At 45.2% G+C, this 9,418-nt stretch overlaps 1 pseudogene; it reads right to left on the bottom strand.

The window, feature by feature from the left end:
• Positions 1-5,792: 5,792 nt before the first annotated feature.
• LOC126459028 (5S ribosomal RNA) lies at positions 5,793-5,909 on the bottom strand (annotated as a pseudogene).
• Between the last annotated feature and the right edge of the window lie 3,509 nt (positions 5,910-9,418).

Here is a 9,418-nt window from a genome sequence, read left to right as displayed (position 1 = left end):
GTAGGACACGACTATGACTTCAACACGTTCGTATCTAAATAAAAAATCGAGCTTCAACCTTTGACGCCCACCGGTGACAAAAAGTCGTAAAAAAGATATGAACAAACGCAGATGGCAGGCCGGCCTGGGTGGCCGATCGGTTCTAGGCGCTGCGGTCTGGAACCGCACGTCCGCTACGGTGCCACAAACAATCCAGGGCTAATAAACAGCATCATGACTGATACAGGGATTAGTGATCACAAGGTCGTTGTAGCTAGGCTCAATACCGTTTCTTCCAAATCCACCAGAAACAAACGCAAAATAATTTTATTTAAAAAAGCGGACAAAGTGTCACTAGAAGCCTTCCTAAGAGACAATCTCCATTCCTTCCGAACTAACTATGCAAATGTAGACGAGATGTGGCTCAAATTCAAAGATATAGTAGCAACAGTAATTGAGAGATTCATACCTCATAAATTGGTAAGAAATGGAACTGATCCCCCATGGTACACAAAACAGGTCCGAACGCTGTTGCAGAGGCAACGGAAAAAGCATGCGAAGTTCAGAAGAACGCGAAATCCCGAAGATTGGCTAAAATTTACAGACTCCCGAAATTTGGCACGGACTTCAATGCGAGATGCCTTTAATAGGTTCCACAACGAAACATTGTCTCGAAATTTGGTAGGAAATCCGAAGAAATTCTGGTCGTATGTAAATTACACAAGCGGCAAGACGCAGTCAATACCTTCGCTGCGCAGTGCCGATGGTACTGTTACCGACGACTGTGCCGCTAAAGCGGAGTTATTGAACGCAGTTTTCCGAAATTCCTTCACCAGGGAAGACGAATGGAATATTCCAGAATTTGAAACACGAACAGCTGCTCGCATGAGTTTCTCAGAAGTAGATACCTTAGGGGTTGCGAAGCAACTCAAATCGCTTGATACGGGCAAGTCTTCAGGTCCAGATTGTATACCGATTAGGTTCCTTTCAGATTACGCTGATACAATAGCTCCCTACTTAGCAATCATATACAACCGCTCGCTCACTGATAGATCTGTACCTACAAATTGGAAAATTGCGCAGGTCGCACCAGTGTTTAAGAAGGGTAGTAGGAGTAATCCATCGAACTACAGACCTATATCATTGACGTCGGTTTGCGGTAGGGTTTTGGAACATATACTGTATTCAAACATTATGAATCACCTCGAAGGGAACCATCTATTGATACGTAATCAGCATGGTTTCAGAAAACATCGTTCATGTGCAACGCAGCTAGCTCTTTATACACACGAAGTAATGGCCGCTATTGACAGGGGATTTCAAGTTGTTCCGTATTTCTAGATTTCCGGAAAGCTTTTGACACCGTTCCTCACAAGCGACTTCTAATCAAGCTGCGGGCCTATAGGGTATCGTCTCAGTTGTGCGACTGGATTCGTGATTTCCTGTCAGGAAGGTAGCAGTTTGTAGTAATAGACGATAAATGATCGAGTAAAACTGAAGTGATATCAGGTGTTCCCCAGGGGAGCGTCCTGGGACCTCTGCTGTTCCTGATCTATATAAATGACCTGGGTGACAATCTGAGCAGTTCTCTTAGGTTGTTCGCAGATGATGCTGTAATTTACCGTCTAGTAAGGTCATCCGAAGACCAGTATCAGTTGCAAAGCGATTTAGAAAAGATTGCTGTATGGTGTGGCAGGTGGCAGTTGACGCTAAATAACGAAAAGTGTGAGGTGATCCACATGAGTTCCAAAAGAAATCCGTTGGAATTCGATTACTCGATAAATAGTACAATTCTCAAGGCTGTCAATTCAACTAAGTACCTGGGTGTTAAAATTACGAACAACTTCAGTTGGAAAGACCACATAGATAATATTGTGGGGAAGGCGAGCCAAAGGTTGCGTTTCATTGGCAGGACACTTAGAAGATGCAACAAGTCCACTAAAGAGACAGCTTGCACTACACTCGTTCGTCCTCCGTTAGAATATTGCTGCGCGGTGTGGGATCCTTACCAGGTGGGATTGGCGGAGGACATCGAAACGGTGCAAAAAAGGGCAGCTCGTTTTGTATTATCACGTAACAGGGGAGAGAGTGTGGCAGATATGATACGCGAGTTGGGATGGAAGTCATTAAAGCAAAGACGTTTTTCGTCGCGGCGAGATCTATTTACGAAATTTCAGTCACCTACTTTCTCTTCCGAGTGGGAAAATATTTTGTTGAGCCCAACCTACATAGGTAGGAATGACCATCAAAATAAAATAAGAGAAATCAGAGCTCGAACAGAAAGGTTTAGGTGTTCGTTTTTCCCGCGCGCTGTTCGGGAGTGGAATGGTAGGGAGATAGTATGATTGTGGTTCGATGAACCCCCTGCCAAGCACTTAAATGTGAATTGCAGAGTAATCATGTAGATGTAGATGTAGAATCCCGCGTCCGACCATCCTGAGTTAGGTTTCCGTGATTTCGCCAAATCGCTCCAGGCAAATGCCGGGATGGTTCCGCTGAGTGGGGCACGGCCGACTTCCTACCCCGTCCTTCCCTAATCCAATAGGCCGATGACCTTGCTGTTTGGTCTCTTCCCCCAAACGGCCCAACCCAAACTCTTCCTGTAGCCACGTCGGGCACATCACTGCCAGCTACGATACGCCAGAAAACGTTGACAACGCGGCTCGCTTTACAAGGGGACCGTGCGAACTTCCTCTCACCGATCTTATTCATATTGTCAGGCTATGACTTCAACATACTCGTATCAAAATAAAAAATCGAGCTTGAACCTTTGACGCCCACCGGTAACAAAAAGTCGTGTAATAGTGATATGCACAAATACAGATGGCGGTAACTTCGTATACACAAGGTATTAAAGAGAAACGGACTGGCGGAGCTGTCATTAGTATCCAGGTGATTCACGTGAAAAGGCTTCCGACGTGATTATGGTCTCACAACGGGAATTAACAGACTTTGAACTCGGAATGGTGGTGGTGGTGGTTAGTGTTTAACGTCCCGTCGACAACGAGGTCATTAGAGACGGAGCGCAAGGTCGGGTTAAGGAAGGATTGGGAAGGAAATCGGCCGTGCCCTTTCAAAGGAACCATCCCGGCATTTGCCTGAAACGATTTAGGGAAATCACGGAAAACCTAAATCAGGATGACTGGAGACGGGATTGAACCGTCGTCCTTCCGAATGCGAGTCCAGTGTGCTAACCACTGCGCCACCTCGCTCGGTACTCGGAATGGTAGCTGGAACTAGACACATTTCGGAAATCGTTGGGGTCTTTAATACTCCGTGATCCACGGTGTCAAGGGTGTGCCAATGTGGTGTGCGTACTATAAGATCTTCGGTACACACACCATCGGATTATTTGACTTGTCGCTCTAACGATGTAGGCGAGTGTCAGCAATATGTCTCGTGGTCTTGTCGTGGCGTGTTTATCTTCTGCCGTTAGGTCAGACGATAGAAATGCCACTTGCACCCTTAGAGTAGCAGATTGACGGTGACCAACTTTAAACAGAACTTGATTAATTTTCACACACATTTATTAAAATAATAACAAGCATAAAATTACTTAACTTGGTTCTCGGTGCTATTTACAATTGACAATCTGAAGTTCCTTTGGTCTTGGTACGTTAATCTTATTCTCACATATCTCTGATACTTGACAAAGTGTCTATACATTTATCTTCGTGGCTATGTACAGGAATATGATAATCTTATTAGGCGCAGACTGAAACTTAACTATAGACTGGTACAGACTAATGCAGACTCGTACAGACTGGTGCAGACAATTGGAGACTGACTGATCGGAGGTCTGTACACTCGTTATAATATCTCGCGCGGTTCAGGTATCACTGCGCGAGTGTGATCCGCGAGGAGAAAAGGCTCTACGTTAGCAGCAATCTCATTGGCTGCGTTACATATTAATACGCGGATCGGCGGAAGCAGAATTTGGTCCGTCTCTATGGCAGCGCCATCTCGTAGTGCGGAGACGGACGAGCGCTGCGCCTGCGCTGTTGTGCTTAGCGGGGCGCGCTCTAGTGGGAAAGTTGTGTACGCACTGACTATGCGGAACTATGTACACAACAGCCGAGAATACCAAATTTCAGGTATTATTCCTCACCACGCACAACGCTTTGGTCGACGGCCTTCACTTAACGACCAACAGCAGCGCCATCTGCTCAGAGTTGTCGGCGCTAACAGACAAGCAATAGCCGGCCACTGTGGCCGGGCGGTTCTAGGCGCTTCTGTCCGGTGCCTTGGCGGCCTCCCTTTTATTAAAGGGATTTGAAGCGATTAGTCTTGCACCAGAAGTCACTGTGTTAGCAAGCATTTTCGGTGCTGTACACGAATAGTTCGGAGACGCGATTATGTGGCTCGGTTACTGAATGGTTTGGCACAATCAGTCTCAGAGATTAACTCGTGTAATAAGGCAGCAGAAGAAGAAGAAAGAAAACATAGTACTGCTCGCACCAAAGACTTCAAAGTAGGACATACGAAGGACGGAGAGTAATAGGAGTAGTAACTCTAGAAGGGAAGGTCAGTGGAAACGAGAGGAAGGAATTGTAACGTGGGAGAGTGACTGTTCCCGCCCCTCGAGAATCGCGAAATCTGCCTTTTTTCTGTTTTTTGTTCCGTTCCGGTTGATACCGGCGGAACCACCTGCGGGTGTACCAAAAAGAAGAGCTCGGTTGCGCAGCAGATGTTGGGACGGGTTTGGGACGTGGGAGGTTACGAGCCGTCCGCCAGGCGCAGCGGCGGCAGACACGCCGATCGCAGCCTTCAGCAGAGCTCGGCGCCAAATTTCCACCGCCCGGCCTTGGAGCTCTCACATGCCGTGCGTTCCAACACGCGAACGGTGCTGCCGGCGTCGGGCGGCGAGTGCGGCCGCTTTCGATAAGAGTTCCGAATCCGCATCGTACTGTAGGGCCTTCTCGGGGAGGTCGGTTTAAAGGCGTACCACCTGTAGTACGACCACGCTTGTAGGTCAAACACTGCAACGTTCAAACCGACCGTCGAGTTGAGCACAGCTTTACATTTTTACACAGGTGAAATCATTTACACCTACACGACTACTTGAATGTATATAAGCACTCCGTCTTCAGGCCACAAGTGGCCCATCGGGACCATCCGACCGCCGTGTCATCCTCAATAAGGATGCGGATAGGAGGGGCGTGGGGTCAGCACACAGCTCTCCTGGTCGTTATTGTTGTGTTGGCAGAAGAGCCAACACCGTGTTACTAGAGGAGGCCGAAATGCACGCGTTTTAGCTCACGCAGGCTGGCGTGAGGAGGGAAGGACTATACTGACGTGAGGTCTGGAACATGACAAGGAATTAGAATTCAGAAAGCGGACGTAGTTAGTTTGATACTTAACTTAAATCCATTAATGATGAACGTCGCTCTTGACGGTACATGAGTCACAATATTATCTGTTCAGAAGACATAGTAACTGAATATGACGCCTTGCTAGGTCGTAGCAAATGACGTAGCTGAAGGCTATGCTAAACTGTCGTCTCTGCAAATGGGAGCGTATGTAGTCAGTGAACCATCGCTAGCAAAGTAGGCTGTACAACTGGGGCGAGTGCTAGGGAGTCTCTCTTGACTAGACCTGCCGTGTGGCGGCGCTCGGTCTGCAATCACTGACAGTGGCGACACGCGGGTCCGACGTATACTAACGGACCGCGGCAGATTTAAAGGCTACCACATAGCAAGTGTGGTGCCTGGTTGTGACACCACGGTTATGATGGTTTTCTTTGATTGGAGCCGCTACTATTCGGTCGAGTAGCTCCTCAATTGGCATCACGAGGCTGAGTGCACCCAGAAAAATGGCAACAGCACATGGCGGCTGGATGGTCACCCATCCAAGTGCCAGCCACGCCCGACAGCGCTTAACTTCGGTGATCTCACGGGAACCGGTGCATCCACTGCGGCAAGGCCGATACCACTGAATGTATATACAAAGGGTAAAATTTTGTAAGAAAATTTTATATTGAACGAGAGATGGTCAAATGCAGTATCGGTTGTGTAGTAGCGTCGCTGCTCAACGGCGATTGCTGTTAGCAAAACACCGCAATGTTCAAACCGACTGTTGAGATGGGCGCAGCTTTACATTTTTACAACGGTGAAATCATTTACACCTACATAACTACTTGAATGTACGAGTATATACAATGGTTAAAATTTTGTAAGAAAATTTTGTATTGAACCAGAGATGGCCAAATGTAGTATCGATTGTGTAGTAGCGTCGCTGGTCAATAGCGATCACTGATTCAAGGTGTTATGGGTAATGCGTTAGAATAACTTTAGATAGGGAGATGTATGGAGGACTCTCAAGTGTAAAGACGTGTTGTATCTTCACCAACTGCGACATGGTCGCGTATACAAACAGTGATCCAATACCGTCAAATGTTGTTTTTTTTTTATTTCACTCTTTGATCACATCTTTCTAGACTGGGCAGAGAAGGGTCGCGCTCTTGACTTGTTGGAGGAATTGGAGATTTACAAAGCGAAAAAGCGTGAGCCCACTAGGGTGCTCAATGGACAAAGCGATTTTGCGCCCAACGCCTACTTCGCTTTGTTTGATAACGTACTACGATAACCAAATAATGGCTCGCGTATTTATACCTAGCCTTACTTGATGATTTATGTCGAAAACAGTAGGCATTTGCCTTACTTCCATACATTAATCGCACTAATCCTGTAACTGATTATGTCCTACCTACTCATTGAATGTATAACCAGACTATATAATATTATTTATTAACTGTTAATATGTTGTTTAAAAGTTTCCTGTGGGAGATATATCACGTTGTATGTAAAGCCCTCTAGTGGTTAAGTTCTTAAGATCGGTGTACGCCTAAATAACATCCTGGCGGCCGACCCATAGAGACATTTCATCTTTCATAGGCAATTTATAGGTTGCTACAGGCTATGTAATACGTATATTAATTGTTGACGGTAAATTTACCATAAAAAGGATCGGTCCTATTCTATTCATATATTTCCTTTTAATAATTTTATATGGGTAACTGTATTCGTCTTTTAATCTATCGCCGGCCGAAGTTTCCGTGCGGTTAAAGGCGCTGCAGTCTGGAACCGCAAGACCGCTACGGTCGCAGGTTCGAATCCTGCCTCGGGCATGGATGTTTGTGATGTCCTTAGGTTAGTTAGGTTTAACTAGTTCTAAGTTCTAGGGGACTAATGACCTCAGCAGTTGAGTCCCATAGTGCTCAGAGCCATTTGAACCATTTTTTAATGTATCACAATTTAGTTTCTATGATAGTTATCAATTTTAAAAGTCTGCTACATGTATTTTACATAATGTGTTTTTATCAGATTATGTTTTTTGCGTGAATGATAACTACATCTAAGCTGACAGTAGCGAAATCTAGGGATGATGTAGGCAAACAGATTTCTGGTAGCTACTGTACTTCAGTAGCCAGTTGCAATAATGACTGTGTGGACGATGCGGCCTGTTCTACACCTTATTTTAGATCTATATGACGATGCTATGCTGATTATATTTATGTTTTGACGATGCCATTATGGCCTTATAACTATAGGACATGGTGTAAAAAATGTACATTCTACCGTATTTCCTGTACATCTCCCTCGTTGAATGATAGTATATTGTGATACGTATTGCTGTATTATGTTGAAAGACACACTGCGCACTAGGTGGTTATATTTGTATATTATAGATCTGAGGATGGTCATTACGGACAGAAACCGGTCATCGTCTAAAGAATTCATATTGTGATCAAAGACTGAAATAAAAAACATTCGTTTTGTATCTGATGTGTGCTGGATATATACTTACTCGCTACGGGAAATGATTTTTATTTGCAAGATACCATACTGAAATTAAGGTAAAGAAAGTTGTTTTGTTGCCAATGCAATGCATCTTCATAAGTGACAATGTATAGCACTCACATCCAATGATTTTGTAAAGCTAATTGTTAATGCATAACAAGTTTATTGTGTGTTAATTGTGAGAATTATTAATTTCAAAGAGTCAAAATACAAGTTTTAAAGCTAGTGCCATGCTGTTACTCTGTTACTTACCAAAAGTCAATATCAGTTCTAAGATCCATGTCGGTTTTGATTAACTATTTTGCTCAAGCAGTTATTGTCTCAGTCGTATTCGATTTAATTAAAATGTATGCTAAGCAACAGCCTTGCATAATAGCTGTATGCTAACTATACAATTTAAAATACTAAAAGAGAGCGTTACCATTGCGCAGATAAAGGAAACAAATTTTACTATTTCAGGGATAGCAGTCATTAAGCACAGGGACCATTATTTTCAAATTGATTAGGTTCTGTTTTATTACCAGGGCCAATTTCAAATCAATAGTGTTGTATCTGATTCAGTTTTTGTGTTACGTAAATTCATGCAGTTTTGATTTGGTTTAAAGTTATTGACAGTGTAAATTCTCACAGTCAGAAAATGGCAAAGCACATAAGCGACGAGATAAAAAACACGTTCGCATGCCATTCCCATTCTAACTACTGTGTTTCACTACTGTCAGTTACGTAATTTCAATCATACTTCAAACGTAAATATTTCAAACTCTGTAATTCACAGTTAAGTGCCTGGCAGAGGGTTCATCGAACCACTTTCACACTTAAAACTCTAGTACATAGGGCGCGCACTATCTCTGACGCAGAGAGTCTACCCCAGGAATTGGAACATCTGAGAACTGTATTTCGAAAAAATGGGTACTCAGAGTGGCAGATTCAACGTGCTCTCCGCCCAACCACTGCAGCACAACCTATTGAGATGGATGAAGTCACGAGGGAGGAGGTAGGCACTGCATTTATTTCATACACAGGCGCACTCTCGGGGAAAATCGCCCACATTCTGAAGAAACACCGGGTCGGAACTGTGTTTTGTCCTCCAAATAAAACTCGTGCACTGGTGGGGAGCGCCAAAGATGACCTCGGTTTGAGGAAGGCCGGCGTGTACCAGATTCCGTGTCAATGTGGCAAGTCGTATATTGGTCAGACGATGCGTACCGTCGAGGATCGATGCCGTGAACACCAGAGGCACACTCGACTGATGTATCCGAGCAAGTCGGCGGTCGCTGAACATTGTTTGTCGGAAAATCACGCCATGGAGTATGACCGCACGAGGATTCTGGTACAGACGTCGAGATACTGGGACAGCGTTGTTAGAGAGGCCATCGAAATTCGCACCAATGACGACCTCATAAACCGTGACTGTGGCTATAATCTTAGCAAGGCTTGGGAACCAGCGATTGGGTTAATCAAGAGTAAATCGAGCAAACGTATAGTTGTGACGACCACGGCGGACAGAGCCATCACACCGACGTCATCTCAGACGCCGTCGCAATCTGTTCCACCGCGCGACCGTGGCGCGGGGCGCGGACGGCGAAGGGAGCGCGCCGTGGGCGGAGGGTATTTAAACCGGCCGCCGCCGCGACCGAACC

This window comes from Schistocerca serialis, chromosome 2 (assembly GCF_023864345.2).
Source record: "Schistocerca serialis cubense isolate TAMUIC-IGC-003099 chromosome 2, iqSchSeri2.2, whole genome shotgun sequence".
Taxonomy (NCBI): domain Eukaryota; kingdom Metazoa; phylum Arthropoda; class Insecta; order Orthoptera; family Acrididae; genus Schistocerca; species Schistocerca serialis.
This window is presented reverse-complemented; position numbering and strand designations above follow the sequence as displayed.